The 17251-nt window shown below is 37.3% G+C and overlaps 1 protein-coding gene across 2 annotated transcripts in view; it reads right to left on the bottom strand.

Moving 5' to 3' along the window:
* LOC127413696 (tight junction-associated protein 1-like) overlaps positions 1-6200 on the bottom strand; it is a 153127-nt gene extending 146927 nt beyond the window's left edge. For both annotated transcript variants that reach the window (XM_051651040.1, XM_051651041.1), the window contains exon 1: positions 5864-6200. The gene's annotated coding sequence lies outside the window, so the exon portion shown is untranslated. The remainder of the gene's footprint in view (positions 1-5863) is intronic.
* Between the last annotated feature and the right edge of the window lie 11051 nt (positions 6201-17251).

The following is a 17251-nucleotide window of genomic DNA, read 5'->3' as shown; positions in this document are numbered from 1 at the left end:
AGACCAGTGCAGTCAAACAACACACTGTAGGTTAAGTCATCCACTAATTAGGGAGCATGGGAGCATCCTTTAGCTTTCCTATGCAGCCAAGTGCATTCAGTCCTAACATCCGGTCAAAAGTTCAGTTTCAGGCTGCAGATGATGTTTGCACTAGAGGTCTTCATGGGTCCACCCTAACCCAAGGACCCGACCCGGGACCCGTAGAGGTTCGGATCCACGTTTTATACGGTCAGCCGGGTCCGGATCGGGTCCCATTCTATTACTGTGGGTCCCGGGTCGGTTTAACATTATGTGTAATACCAGAGTCGATCCGAGAAGACCCGGCCGTAATCAGAAAACGCGATGATGATGGTGCTGTGTGTGTTGTAACTTGCAACACTGTAAAATTAGGATGAGAAAGTGGAAATAAGGTGAAAAGCGGAGCGGTGCCACAACGAGTTGAGTGACGTCAGAGGCAGAGCGGAGTTGAGGCACATTAGCAAATTAGCAACGCTAACGTTAGCAGCCGTGGCAATGAACAAGCAATCGTTATTATAGTTCAAAAGGGCGAACAGTCGAAGTTATAATACATAAAAAAGATTAAGATACAAAAAAATTGCTAAGCTGACTCTAAAGTCTAAGTCGCGTTTGTCATCCGTCACCATGACAGCAAGTGGACTTCTGAAGCTGAAATAATGAGTGGATTAGCCATGCTGTTTCAGTCAGCAAGAGAGGAATCACAGAGAACCTGGATGTATTTTGCCAACTTTCTTGGCAAGGAGGATGGATTATATGCATCACAGCCAGGCACAGGGGAGAAGGCTACTAACGTTACATTACGTAAGACACAAAGTTTTGTTTTCACAGCTTGTAAATTAATAGCAATCAGCTGTGAAATCGGTGTCGATCGGGTCCATGTCTCCAGGCCGTGTCCGGGTCCCAGCTTTCAAATAACAGACGGGTCCAGTTCGGGTCCGGCATTTCTTGGTTCTGCATGGGTACGGATCCAAGCTTTCAAATAATAGATGGGTCCGGTTCGGGTCCTGCATTTCTCGGTTCTGCATAGGTACGGATCCAAGCTTTCAAGTAATAGACAGGTCTGGTTCGGGTCCAGCATTTCTCGGTTCTGCATGGGTATGGATCCAAGCTTTCAAATAATAGACGGGTCTGGTTCAGGTCCGGCATTTCTCGGTTCTGCATGGGTACGGATCCAAGCTTTCAAATAATAGACGGATCCGGTTCAGGTCCGGCATTTCTTGGTTCTGCATTGGTACGGATTCAAGCTTTCAAATAATAGACGGGTCCGGTTCGGGTCCGGCATTTCTCGGTTCTGCATAGGTACGGATCCAAGCTTTCAAGTAATAGACGGGTCCGGTTCGGGTCCAGCATTTCTCGGTTCTGCATGGGTATGGATCCAAGCTTTCAAATAATAAACGGGTCCGGTTCAGGTCCGGCATTTCTCGGTTCTGCATGGATACGGATCCAAGCATTCAAATAATAGGCGGGTCCGATTCGGGTCCGGGTAGTACATTTCCATGTCTCTTTGGGTTCGGGCACAAATTTTTGGACCCGTGAAGGCGTCTAGTTTGCACCACAAAACATGTTTGGTAGACATGGGACAATAGAAATCAGTACTTATATTCAGAATTTTATAATGCAAAATTTTATTTTAACATGGTTGGCAGCGATTGGAAGCGATTGGATGATGCTGGCCATTACTTTAAATCAGAATTACTAATGCAAATTTCTGATTGATAAAATGCTTCAACACTGGCTATCACTTGTTTGTTTGACTGTGCAAAGAAAGAACATTGAGATTTTGTCGCAAAAGTAGAAAAAACTTTGTAACACAAAACTCAAATAATTTTTATTTGTCTAGTTTTTATTTGTGCTTTTCCCAATATACATTGTTCCAAAGCAGCTTTACAGAAAATCAGCTGTAATGTCTGTAACATCTCAAAAACATGAAAAACCAACACTCCTAAAAACATACTAAACATTTTGATTAAAAAATTAATAAATCTCACATTCTCTATAGCTTGGTATTATTTAACATTTCACAACTTAGACCCGTTGTCCACATATGAGGACATCAATTTTTAAGAAAACTATTTGCGTTTTTATAAGGTCCTACCTGTTACAAATCAAAAAGGGAAATGAAAAATATACAGAGCAGTCGCGCTCAGGTCTCAGGAGGTTGTTTTCTTGATACGTTTTTGAGGTATCGATATACTGCATTAACATTAGCCGACATTTAAATTAGAAGCCTAATTTGAGTGCTTTCACATTCTCTGTCAGTTGGCTTTCAGTTTAATGTAGTCTGGCATTACAACTTTGGGAAACCACAAGGGGGTGATATAACATTTACTGAAGCCGGTCGCACACCGGACAAGCAGCGCCGCATTTCAGGTAGGACAAGGTACAGGTATCGCAAACAGGAAACAATGATGCTGTGCAGGTTGCAATCCAAAGTTGTGAATTTAGTCACCACACACACAAAAGTTACGAAGGTTTTTGTACTTCAAGAATGAACAAAGATGAGTTTGCAGGTTAGTGTATGAAACTACAATGTTTATTATGCAATTTCTCTGTGTGTAGACTTGAATAGGTTTCATTCAAGCCATCAAACCACAAAAAGACATGCTGTACTTGTAACTAAAAAAAAAAATGTGTCTAGGCTATATGAAAGATACATATACACAATTTATCATCCAGTGATTGCTAGAGTAAATAATCAATATGTCAATATGACAACATGTACTTTGATAATGATTTCACAAAAACTGTTGTGCAACATGAAGCCCTATTTATATCTGAAAAAATTGCCGATACATATCAATAATCATCTGGAAAATGTTCTGATTATCAATGCATGGAAAAAGACACTGATCCCAAGCCTAACATTAATAATAATTAATATTGAGTATTCTGTAAATGTGTTTCCATCGTAGTTTATGTGGATACCTTCTTACGGAATAAAAAAATGTATCCATCTCATGTGAGCATATACGTTTTTTTATGTACACTTTGGAAATTGTATTTGCATCTTGGTGTTTCCCTTCCATCAAACAATTTTTGTGACATATCAAAATTCAAAGAAAAATATGTGGGTGGAAACCCAGCTATTGAAACAGCCAAGAGCCCTTGATTAAAAATGACAAAATCTGATCACGGCACCTTATAACGGAGGAAGACTTAATCAACAAACAATTAACCGACTCTCAGCCACGTTCTCCCAATTAAACCCTCCAGACTGCACATATCCTGTATCTCTTTAGCTAAGAAGAGCAACACACAGCGGTACTTGACAGAGTAATCTTTCAACAAATCCATCCCTAAACAGTTTCACACTGGTTGTTTCCTAATTGATAAACCTCCACACTGGGCTGCACTATCGTACTAGACCGCCTAGCACAAATCCCTGCAACCTGTCACCCGCCTCTTAAAGAATCCACACACCCCAGTGGCATGAGTAAAGTGCTAATAGAGCCCACATGTTTATTGAGTGATTGGAGCGAGAGAAGAAGCAGAATCTACGAGAAGCAATCGAACAGTTTAATAGCACAGTTCAAACTATCCATTTAAATTAATTGGTATACATTTCAGTGATCCATTTGCTCAAATCTTTTGTTTTATTCTTCATTTTTTGCACCTGTTTTTACCTTACAAACCAACTTCTGCTTCAGTAACATCAGAATTTCCCTCCTGAGATCAATATCTTTGATAGTGTTAGGTCTTATTTACGCAAATACCCAATAATCAATCATTCAGGCTTGACAAATTGAATATTGTAGTATATTCATTAAGCTCTTTTCATGCCTAAAATGCTTGATAGTTATACAAGACTTAATAAAAGACCAAATGCTTTGACCTGATAACAGCATCTTTACCTCTTAACAAACAGCACTTTACTAATTGTTTATCGACATTAGGCATCTGTAAGTAATGACTGAAGCATGCAAGACTTATCAACTCAAGTGCACTCAATAAAAATGGGAGGAGGTATGGGAGCAGCTTGGCTGTCATATCAAGCAAGCATTTCACATTGAAAAACTGCAGTTTATTCCACCTCCCCTGAGAGCCATATAACACAGAGGCTGCATTTCAAAACCTAGTGAGCTGACTACAACATAAAAAAAAAAATGTTTAAGATATGAAAGACAATAGCAGGGCTCCAGATAAAAAAATTAAAAAAAATGACTAAGGAGCCATTGGCTCCCAAACTGAAACATTTAGGAGCCAAATGGCTGTTTTAGTTGCCACATCACAGAATTGCTCGATTTAGATTGTTGTTCAAAAACAAGATAGAAAGCCAAAGAAAAGACAGCAGATAGCTCATTAATCATGTGTTTAATATCTGTACTGTACAGTTGAGAATGAAAGTTTTTACTAGTGCACTGGAGCTTTTTTAGCATCTTAAAATCTAAAAGATTCCAGCCCTGAACAGCCCAAAATGTCAGTTCCAAAATGTACTCACAGCTAAGTGTTAAACGTATTTAAATCCAGCAATTCTGTGCACATCTTATTTGCTATCATTAAATTGTATTAAGACTAAATCTGCATTAAATCGGCCACCCTGCTTTTTAGATATCTTCACTGATACTGCCCATTAAAAAAAAAATATAAATGGACCTCTAGTTATATTCATCTAATACCAACACTGTACCATGGTACTCAACGGAGCTTTTTGTAAAGGTACCTGGACAGCATTTTGGGCACGTTCTCTTAACTTCAATGCTCCAAAATGCTGTCTAGGTAGGCAGCTCTCTGGGATTTGAGACACAGCCAGAGAAGTCAATGACATCAGGATGCTGATCTACTTTACACAGAGCTGGATTATTGATGCTCCGGCCTTATATCAACATTGGCAGCTACGGAAATAGGTCTGTGCATTATGTTGCATGCTGGTGCTGGTGCTGATGCAAAGCAAATAATGACCATACAGGTGACCTCCAAAGACACTTCCTTGATTCGTTCAGAAACGACTCTCGTACAACTCGATCACAGCACAATTCCTGCTCAGTTGTATGACTTTAATCGATAAGAACTTGCAATCTCTTAGGCAAAGCTGACGCGGCACATGCTGCGACCGACTTGCTTAATCGGTACACATCACACATTGTAAGGGGACATAGTTGCAATGCATTTATAATATTTTAAAGATCAGTATCGAGCATATATCGCTCACGAAACTGACATCAGGTTGATCTCTAAACACAGGTTCCTCAAGTACTCTGTGCGCATCATGACCTCGTGGAGATATTTCAGCATAACTGCGATTATTCGTCGAAATATCGCAGGAGCATTCCGCTTAATTGTCCTACATTTCCACGCTAGGACATTTGGATAAAAGTATCTAGATCATCATCTAGAACAGGTCAACCCGCAGAAACGGTCGTGTACTACACAAGATTGTGTTTTAGGATCGCTTGCACAACCGGATCTAGCTGGCAGCACTGATTTAACTGTGTATGCGGGGAAAAAATGGCATTCAATAATTATATCAGTTGCTTTAAATTCACAGACAATGTGAACAGGGAGGAGACATTAAACAGACAACAGTGCCTAGGGGCTTATTTTCACTGCCCATAGCCATGACTGACTCCACCGAGTAAATATGCACGAAAAACCCTGACATCGGCACTTTTAAGAACAGTAACCTTCACTAATCTGTTATCCGATCAGTGCTCTGAGGATATAACAACGATCGAGAAGCATTGCACGGGTCTGATTGCATGTTTAGGTTTCGTACAGCACTGCTGGGTGTGTTTATCAGTTCATCTCAATGGTGACTGACTGGCAATATGTGGAAAATACCTTTCATAACACCTGATCAGAATGGACGAGTGTGTCAAAGGTGCATATTTATCAACTTCTTGCCTACCTCTGATGGATTTCCTGCAGTCAAAGCCCGAGATCGATCTTGACTTTTGCTCAAACGGAATAAACTTTGCCCGCTTTTCCTTCTTTTACCTCGCTGGCTTACGTCCGTTAAAATCTCCCCGCGAGCACCTTCACGCGCGACCGCCGACCCTTCGTCCTCGTGTCGTTATCTCTCGGTGAGCAGGTGAAGTGATATTGCTGATCGCAGGTGCAGATAACGGCTGTTCCAGATTTCGGGTAAAGTTTATCTCCATCTGATCCCGTCCAGCGCCATCTTTCCCGCGGGGCACGCTGGGTAATCATCAGAAATCGCGACGCATTCGCCGCGTGTCCTCAAGTGTTGGTATATTGAGATCAGACAGCACTGAGTGATGCAACTTTATTTTAGCAATGCATACAGCGTAGTTCTCGTCTTGTGTGCCCACTGTTTTAAGAGAACGTCATTTAAAGTCTTAGATCTAGAACTTAGAAGCTCACAAATAAAATATTTCGGCAACACTTTACAATAAGGTTACATTCGTTAACATTAGTTATTGCATTTGATATTAATGAACAAAATATATATATATATATATATATATATATATATATATATATATATATATATATATAATCTTTTTTACAGTGTTTATTAATCTTAGTAAATGTTAGTTAATAAATGTATTAGTAGCCTATATGTTGAAATAATCAAGATTAGCCTAATAAATGCTTTAAAAGTATTGTTCATTGTTAGTTCATGTTAACTAATATTGTTAACTAATGTTAACAAATGGAACCTTATTGTCAAGTGATACCAGAATATTCCTGCCCAAAAATGGTGCATTGATTTTTAAAAATCATATTGTGTTGGCTTATATTTGAATAATTAAAGCAAAAAGTTGCACACTCAGAGACAGACCATAAAAGTACTGTGCTTGTGGCATCATGGTACAATCCTTTGATACCATTTGATGTTGGCTACTGAATGATCTCCATATTCATACAGTATGCCATGGGGTTCAAACTTTTTAATGCGAAGGATGCCAAATATGGTAATCCCCTTGAGTGGGATGACCCCCTGTGTGAGAAAAAGAGTAAACATGATGGTATTATAATGACACGTTGTCTGCAAAATTAAAAAACGGGCTTTTATAGTGCCATTGTACTAAAGCAAAATTAATTAATTTCATTTTATATGAAAAATAAATACTTTTTTATTAATTTGACAGTTTGTTTTTTTCTATCAATGTAATGTAAGATGTCTAAACCTGAAGTATTTTTTTTTTCAATTAAATTATTGAAAAATTAGTGAAGTGCAAACCTTATTTCTTACAAAAAAATTTTTTTTTACTTTTAACTACTTTTATTATTATTATTATTATTATTATTATTATTATTTTAATTTATTACTTTTTCTCAAAATGTTTTTGCTGACCCCCTAGCACCCCCTTGAGGCCTCCTGGGGGTCCCTGGACCCCAGTTTGAAATCACCTGGTGTAGAGTAAAATGTGCTAACAAACCAGTGTAATAACCAATAATCAATGTATTAACATGAATTCTCAATCTGAATAATTATATCTTATATTGTATGCAAAAATATGTACTGTATACCTAGTCTTAGAGTATTAAGAAATAAATCAGATGTTACAAATAAAGCATGCAGGAATTTATTACAGGGGCATTTTGTGCCCCCATAATTTGAGTTTAATTTTTGTTACTTTTGGTGGCATTTTTGCCTCAAGTCCAGGAGCGTAGATTGCCCTGGGCTTCTCTAGCAATGAACTCTTTCTCCCCCATTCCCGTACCATGCGTCTATTTTTTCCCTTTGGTTGCAAGCAGCTGTGGCATCGCCACTCCACCGTTTTAACACGAGCAGAAAGTTGCCGTTGTGCGGACTCATGACTGTGTTCACAATAGCATACAACCATACTACTCTTACTGTTTCTGCAATATACAGATACACAGGGTTGGGAGGGTTACTTTTGAAATGTATTCCACTACAGAATACAGAATACATGCTGTAAAATGTCATTTGTAACGTATGTAAGGTCAGTAACGTATTCTAAATACTTTGGTTTACTTCTTCAGCAGTGATAGATTTTTTCACTTGTTTTGACTTTAAAAACTCTGCCAGTACAGTAAGACAAAATACACACGTTAAAAATACATTCTCTGAAAAACCTAAATATCTTATGCAGTGTTGTTTCTAAAACAAAATCAATCAAATTGATCTTGTTTTAAGGATTTTTAGATCTTTTTACAGGAAAACAATACAAAAATTATTATCAAGAATATGATTTTTGCCCTAATATCAAAGATCTTACTAGAAAAAAATAAATTATGATCCAACGTGAATTTTCTTGATAAAAAAATATGATTGTGTCTGGTAACGTGCATGTAAAATGGCTAGAAATAGCATTTTAGCTTAGCATAAAGCTGACAATTTACACAAGGTTTATTTCTATTTCTTCTGCTCCAAACTTACTTCAAACGTACTTCTCTGTCTGCTCGTATGAATGTAACACATCATAAGAAAGTGTTTCACCACTGTTCAAATGCACTTTGGATCGCATCATTTATATGTATAAATGTTTTCCATCAAAAGGACTAAATATTAAATGAAACAAATGACAATAAAATGCAAAGTAATCTCTTCAGTAATCAAAATACTTTTTGAATGTAACTGTATGCTAAATACCAATGATTTAAATTGTAACTGTATTGGAATACAGTTACTTATATTTTGTATTTTAAATACGTAATCCCGTTACATGTATTCCGTTACTCCCCAACCCTGCAGATACGGCCGAACTAGTAAGAGTGGTGTGCTAGTATGCTGGTCAAAACAGCGAAAGAGACAGCACATCCATCGCTCTCACATATTTGAATGAGAGACGGAAAGCGGAGTGTACTGAAGAAATAATGCGATCAGAAATGGATATCCAACAGATTTGTGTTAAAAAAAACACACACACCACACAATTTGTCTGATGAGGAAATGAATGAAGAAGCAGTAAAATCTCCTCATGGTTCAGGCAGCTGCAGCGTCTGAGGCCTCAACACAATATCTCGTGGTGAGAAATCTCAGCACCAGATGGCAGTCAAGGGTACTAGTATGTCTCATTGCCATGAGAGGCTCTGCAAAATGTTTGTGTAGTTAACTCTAAAAATGAGGGTGTGCTGAGATCTGGCCTAAAGTTATGGAGAAACACAGACTCATTGGTTTCTCCATGCAGATAAGGATGTACATCAACTTCTTGATTAAAGGAAAATGCAAAAATGTTATAATTTCTCTTGGACTTCCTCTGACATTTTTCACATCCTCTCCCATTTTAACTGAGAGTCATGACAGTAGACAATGCCACAACTGACTTCTTTTGCTCCCCTAAAAGGTCATTTTTAAAAGATACAGGATGGTCATTATGAACTAATGTTGTATGAAAAGAGCCACCCAAAGATTCTTAAAATATTCTACTTTTGTGTTTCACATAAATAAACAGCATAAAAATTTGGAATGACATGAATGTGAATAAAAAAATGATAGCATTTTAATTTCTGGATGAACTATTTCTTTAAATTTGCAGTGCAGTGAGGAGATAAAACTTTTTCACCACACTGTTTGGGTGTAACAGAGCATTTTAGGAAAAATCAATTCACTGAGGAAACACATCCCTCCGTGAGGTGAGGTGCTGTTGTCTTAGTTGTTTTCCCCAGACGAGAGGCCCTTCATCTGACAGCCAGTGTCAGTAGAGAGGCAAACAACTGACCCCAGAACAGCTGGCAAAAAGCATATGCTTCTAAAGGGGTCATGCTCTACTTACCTCAGACCGCCTCCTTGCTTGTACTGAAGAGCCGGAGAGGCAAACATTTGCATTTCAAGCAAAGAGGAGAGACTTCAAATGACTTCAAACCACTAGGCCTGTGCATTATTCATTTTAAACACCTGAGGACTTACATGATCATGAAGCTCGCACATTTAAGCAAATCCCTTACACAAGATACACTGCAAAAAGATATTTTTGTAATCAGTATTTTTGTCTTGTTTTCCAGTAAGAATATCTAAACATCCTTCTAATAACATAAGCTTACTTTCTGAACATAATTACTAGTAAGACTTACTTAATTTTTATTTTGTATAAAGTAAATATTAATGGTATAGAATTAAGTAAAATCTACTTAAAGGTATAGTTCACCCAAAAATTTAAATTATCTCATGATTTACTCACCCTTATGCCATCCCATATATCTGTGTGACTTTCTTTCTTCTGCTGAACACAAATTAGGATTTTTAGAAAAATATTTCAGCTCTGTGGGTCCTCAAAATGCAAATGAATGGGTGCCAAAATTCTGAAGCTCCAGAATCCACATAAAGGGAGCATAAACATAATCCATACAACTCCAGTGTTTTAATCTATATCTTCAGATACGATATGATAGGTGTGGGTGAGAAACAGATCAATATTTAAGTCCTTTTTTTATCATAAATTCTCCTCCCTGCCCAGTAGGTGGCGATATGCACGAAGAATGTGAATCACCAGAAATAGAAGAAGGAGAATGTGAAAGTGAAAGTGGAGACTGACTGAGCAGAGAGGAGAATTAACTGTATAGTAAAAAATGACTTAAATATTGATCTGTTTCTCACCCACACCTATCATATCACTTCTGAAGATATGGTTTTAACCACCAGAGTCGTCTAGAGTACTTTTATGATGCCCTTATGTGGATTGTGGAGCTTCAAAATGTTGGCACCCCTTCGCTTGCATTGTATGGACCTACAGAGCTGAAATATTCTTCTAAAAATCTTAATTTGTGTTCTGCAGAAGAAAGAAAGTCACACATATCTGGGATGGCACAAGGGTGATTAATTATGAGAGAATGAGAATTATGAGTTTTTGGGTGAACTATCCCTTAACTTCATGACATAAATTTAACTTGCACTACCGTTCAGAGTTTGGGGTCACTTGACTGAAATGTTTCTCATGATCTTAAAAATCTTTTGATCTGAAGGCGTATGCTTAAATGTTTGAAATTAGTTTTGTAGACAAAAATATAATTGTGCCAATATATTAATTTATTTAATTACAAAACAAAAATTTTATTTAAAAAAAAAAAAAAGTTTTTGAAATGGATGACTTAGACCAAATAAATTATTTATTTATTTATTTATTTATTGTAATTAACAGTTTTTTTATTAAATCATACAATAACAATGAAATGCAAAACATATATATATATATATATATATAAAATCCACATTTAAACCCCCCATCCTCCTCCCCAACCCCGCCCCCCCAAAATACAACCCTGTGGTCAAACATAAGTAAATATATAGAAATAAAAATCAAACAGACACACATATATAAATATATATATACTGTATATATAAAAAAAAAATAAAAAAAAAAAAAATAAAAAAAAAAAATATATATATATATATATATATATATATATATATATATATATATATATATATATACATACATATACAAACATACATACACCTATATATACACATACATATATCCATACATACATATACACACATAATAATCATACTAACTATATTACACTATTCTCTCCACACCCCACCCGAGAGCCCTCCAAAAACTCCAAATACCTGCCCTATTTCCGTATAAACATATCCAAGCCACCCCGTCTTCCCGATGACACCTCCTCATAAGCTGTCACCCTCCCCACCTCTGTGCACCACTCCGGATATGGAGGCGCACCAGCTGACCTCCAACCCCTCAAAATAACCTGCCTGGCGATTATCACACAGGTCAGAACCCAGTTCTCTATATGGCCATCCCCAGCCAGAAATAGGGGCATGAACTGCCTGTTCAATAACAAACCAGGGAGGGGCTCTCTCAGGTGGAAGTGACCAATGAGCCAAATGTCTGAGACTGAACGCATAGTAATAAAACAAAATCTTGGGTAGGCCTAGCCCACCTTTGTCTATCAGCCTATGTAACTTCAATCTGGGACGTTTACCATTCCCTGCTTTGTCCCCCGACTCAATGTATGACTGTTTTGCCCTGGATAACCAAAATTCCACTTTCTGCGACAAAATAGCTTTATATCTATATTTCAATCGGGTCAATTCTCTGAGGCCATCAGATGACATTCGGCGCTTCAGCTCTGCCTCTGCTCTTTTAATATTTCCTTCCAACTCCACGAGTTCTCGTGCTCTGGATTTTTTGATGAATGAGGCATACTGTATAATCCAACCCCTAAGAACCGCCTTAAGTGCCTCCCAATCCACGCCCACAGAGGATACCGAGGACCAGTTGGTCTCCATATAAACACTGATTTCAGTCTTTAACATTTGTTGGAAATCAGGATTTTGCAAAAGGGATACATTAAGGCACCAACTATATGATTTCTCTTTCTCTATATGTGGCATCACCTCTAAACTCACCAGGGCATGATCTGAGACTAAAATGTTTCCAACTGAGCAATCAACATCAGATGAAATGAGGTATTTGGATATAAAAAAAAATCTATTCTAGAATAAATCTTACGGACTGATGAAAAAAATGTATAGTCTCTACCAGATGGGTTCAAAAGTCTCCAAATATCTATAAGACCAAGATTTTTACACATCCTGTGAAGCGTCAATGTTGCTCTGGGGGGTTTACGCACTTTTGATTCACTATGATCAAGGACTGAGTCCATCAAAAGATTAAAGTCTCCTCCCAATATTATATCATGAGGGGTGCCAGTGGCTTGCAACATCCCTTTGCAGTGCTTTGCGGTTGTGGGCGGTGCTATTGCCGTACCAGGCGGAGATGCAGCCAGTCAGGATGCTCTCTACAGTGCAGATGTAGAACCATGTGAGGATGTGGCGGTTCATTCCAAACTTCCTCAGCCGTCTCAGGAAGAAGAGGCGCTGATGAGCCTTCTTCACAACGGCTTCAGTGTGGATGGATCATGTGAGTTCCTCAGTGATGTGGACACCCAGGAACCTGAAGCTGCTGACTCTCTCCATTGGTGCTCCATTGATGGTGATGGGACTGTGTCTTTTCTTCTGAAGTCCACCACAAGCTCCTTTGTCTTACTGACGTTGAGGGAGAGGTTGTGCTCCCAACACCAGCATGTCAGAGTGTGCACCTCCTCTCTGTAGGCTGTTTCATCATTGTCAGTGATCAGACCTACCACCGTCGTATCATCAGCAAACTTAATGATGGCATTGGAGCTATGTGTTGCCACACAGTCATGTGTGTCCAGGGAATACAGGAGTGGGCTGAGAACACAGCCCTGCGGGGCTCCAGTGTTGAGGGTCAGTGATGAGGAGATGTTGCTGCCCATTCTAACCACCTGGCGTCTGCTTGACAGGAAGTCCAGGATCCAGCTGCACAGCGAGCTGTTTAAGCCCAGAGCCCGGAGTTTCTCATCAAGCTTGGAGGGCACTATGGTGTTGAATGCTGAGCTGTAGTCTACAAACAGCATTCTCACATAAGTGTTCTTTTTTTCCAGGTGGGAGAGAGCAGTGTGTATTGTAGATGCAATGGCATCATCAGTGGAGCGGTTGTTGTGGTAAGCAAACTGCAATGGGTCTAGTGATGGAGGATTATATCATGAAAATAATTTAAACAATTAGCAAAGTGCGCAGAGCTGTCTCTCACACGTCTGCCCTTCGCATGGCGTCACGTGGCTCCCTTGGACCGAATAATTAAGAAAAGCAGCCACTAAGTGCACAACATAGATGGGAACTCCTTCAATACTGTTTAAAAAGCATCCCAGGGTGATACCTCAAGAAGTTGGTTGAGAAAATGCCAAGAGTACATGTCTGCAAAATCTAGGCAAAGTGTGGCCACTTTGAAGATGCTAAAATATAACATAGTTTTGATTTATTTTGGTTTTTTTTAGTCACAACATAATTCCCATAGTTCCATTTATGTTATTCCATAGTTTTAATGACTTTACTATTATTCTAAAATGTGAAGAATTTTTTTTTTTTTTTGAACGGTAGTGTACATTTTTGTAAATATATTAACTTACACTTACAAATATGAAATCCATGGTACTTAAATAAACTTGATACAAGCTTAATGAATGCTATGTAGATTTATTTATTATTATTTTTATTTTTTTATTTTTTGTATTTATTTATTTTATCATGAATGGGTAATTTTGTGTAAAAAATTTACTTCAGACTGCACAAAACAAGAAGTTACTTAATGTAACAAACAAAATTAACAATAAACTGTGTAAATAAATTTACAAACAGTGAAACCATGCAAGTTCATTAATTATTCAAGTAAAATGTACTTATTTTATTTACCATTGAAGTTTACTTAAAGTAGCAAATAAATATGACAAGGTTTTCTACTTTAAGACTGATACATGATAGCACATTGTAAAAATAAAAAAACAGTATTAAATAAAATGTACTTGTAAGCTAGAGCATTGATCTTTACATGTTTGAATGTAAAATTGACTTGATATTTTCTAGTTCATGTTTAAACTATCTTATTCAATGTAGAAAGTTCTTAATCTTTTCTGCTATTTAATTTACCACAAAATGTTTTTTTTTCTTCTTCTTTTTTTCAGTGAAACAAAATTTCATATAATATTTAGAATTGTTTCAGAGAATATATCTTGAATTAGTTTTTATGACCCCACTGGCCAATTGTTGTTGTTTTTTCTTGTTTTGAACATTAGTTAAACACGATTTACTGAGGTTTACTGAGGTTAAAACAAGTAAAAAAAAAAAAAAAAATGGATTAGGAAAAATAAATAAAAATATATTCTCTGAAAACAAGTCATTACTGTTGCAATGTTGCTGAAGTAACTTTATCATGTTTTAAGGATAGATATTTTTACTACATAAAATGTATGCTGATTTAAATGATTTAAATTGTCTCTATGACCTACTGTATACAAAATAAACAATTTAACCAGCAGCAGTCTAAAAGGATACTTTAAGAGTCTGGTTTGTTTAGGGTGAAATATGCATAAAGAAATAAGAGTTGATGTAACTATCTAACCCTTATATGTTATGTGTTTCTAGAGCAAACATTATGTCAGTTCAGTTTGCAAAACATGAAACCATGGTGGTGATCATAAATTGTGTTAACTGTTATTGTGATACAGAATAAAATTAAAACTTGTGGCTTTCAAAGACGGTTGAACCCTGAGGTTTCACAGAGGGCCAATGCTTCAAATATAAACCCCCCTCCCTTCCGCTTTGGGTGCCTTTGGCTGTTTGTTTTTCACAGGTGGAGTGGGTTCTGGGCTGTTGTAAAACCCATTCAAGGCACAGTGGGAAAAAATTCCACTGCTCTGCCAGTGCATGGAGAAGCACCGTTGAGCTCTCTGCCAATTGTGAACCAAGAAGGATGATACAGTCAGCCTTTACGCATTTAGGCTTGTAATAGACTGTGAAAAGGCTAACAAAATATCCTCAATTGGTGGACTCTCTTACATTGAGTCACACAGAGCAGATACTTCACTACAAAGGGAAGAGAGGGGCTAATTGTCACACAGGAAAGTTGGCACAAGAGCTGTATTTCAGTAACTATTTGATTTTGGGTTGAAAGTACATACACAAACGCTTGTTTTCTCTTGCAGTTTCATATGTTTGTTTCAAAAACCTAGTTCAAAACTTGTTCTTAAATGATTCAAATTCCAATACCACCATATTTTTGTAATAGCTCTTGAGTTGTTATGTTATCCTTGTCCTTTAAAATATATAATATCTGCACAATATCTTTTGGCCAAAACAATGGTTTAAAATTTTGTACCTTTGGCATTTTTGCAGTTTCATTAATTAGTTTGTTTTACTATTTTACTGCTGAAAAGCCAATAATAGCCATTTTAATAGCAAGTTTGCATTGTGACATGATAATGTGATGTGATAATGTGCTGCCCAAACTGCTATTGAGCATGTTGTCAATAAATGTCAATGTCTGTTCATTAGACTGTATCATTTTTCCTGGGCCTAAATGGTGGAAATGTACAGTAGCTAAGACTTTAAAGTATGTGGTTATACAGAATTTATCTTTTATCTAAATTTATCTAAAATTAAACCTACCTCAAGACATATTCTTTGGAGGAACAATTGTGACATTGTGATACTTTGAAGTTAATCCTAGAACGCAGAGCTAAATTTTATCCCCCTAGAATGCATATGTGGGTCAGTCATGCACATACTAATGTACACCTGAAACTATAGGGAATTAGATGCACATTCTTCATAAAACTACTTGTTCTGTCCATTAAAATACATTTTAAGATAATATAGACAACAGATGGAAATAACCTAGAGGTGTTAATTTGCTTAACTGGTGGGTCTTGACCCAAAAATGGGTCGCAGGTCTGTTCTGAACATAATACATCGTATTTTTTGTACTTAGTGGCTGAAGATTCATCCCAATAACACAGTCCGAGGGAAAATTATCATCCTCTTGACTTAGTCCTCATTAGTTGCCTATTATCTCCGTTTCCTCTCATAACTCCTCTTTATGTAATACAAATATTTAGTGCAGTGGCTCTTTGTAGTGCTTACAGGGGCTATTGATTAGGCTGCAAACACTCATTAATGCTCATAATGCAAAACTCTGCCTGTTATCAGCATACATCAGTAATCAGGGAGCTGCTCCATTTTGTCTCTCCTTGTCCTGGTTGATTGCAGTTGTGTAGGCAGCTGCTTTCTGAAGAATGATGTGGTTATTTTTACAAGCAACAATGACAGAGAGGTCGATCTCAACAAAGACCTCAGAGAAAGCCCCTCAGTTCTTGTATTCCAATTGCTTGTAGCACAAGTGCAGCTGAGCTTATCATAGAGAAAGACAATACCCACATTAACCTTTTTGCTTAGAACAATGCAGTGAAGAACGTTAATGGCAAGTGTACCCATCACTTTCAGAGTACTCCAGACTCCTGCAGCTGCTGTTCTCTTTCTCTCTTAGTTTTCCCAATTGTTACAGCCATCAGGTTTATTTTAGAAGACCTGTGATATTGGTCAAATAATATATAATTTGAATTGTAAAGTATATACTGTATTATGGCTATATTTGTTGAACATTCTTTAAAGTGATTTTTCACCCAAAAAATTTAATTCTGTCATCATTTGGGTTGGAACAACATGAGGATGACCAATTTTTTTTTCAAACTAAGAACATAATGGACCTACAATTGACTTTATTACCTTTATGCAAAATATTATTTCTTATATTGCAAAATATATGCAAAATATTATTTCTCATAGAGAGTTGGTGTAAGAAACAAATAGATAATTAAAACTTTATTAACTTTAAAAAATTGCTACCTGTCAGGAGTCGACGCATCAGTGACGTAAGCGCTATGGCACGTTAACGCGAGAAGTCGGAAGCGCGCTTTGAATACAACAGAGGAATGAACGTCACGTGAGGGTTAGTTAATTTCAAACAGCAATACAGTGCTGGGC

The sequence above is a fragment of the Myxocyprinus asiaticus genome, chromosome 23, assembly GCF_019703515.2.
Source record: "Myxocyprinus asiaticus isolate MX2 ecotype Aquarium Trade chromosome 23, UBuf_Myxa_2, whole genome shotgun sequence".
Classification (NCBI taxonomy): Eukaryota; Metazoa; Chordata; class Actinopteri; order Cypriniformes; family Catostomidae; genus Myxocyprinus; species Myxocyprinus asiaticus.
Note: the sequence above shows the minus strand (reverse complement) of the source record. Positions and strands in the feature narration are given on the sequence as shown.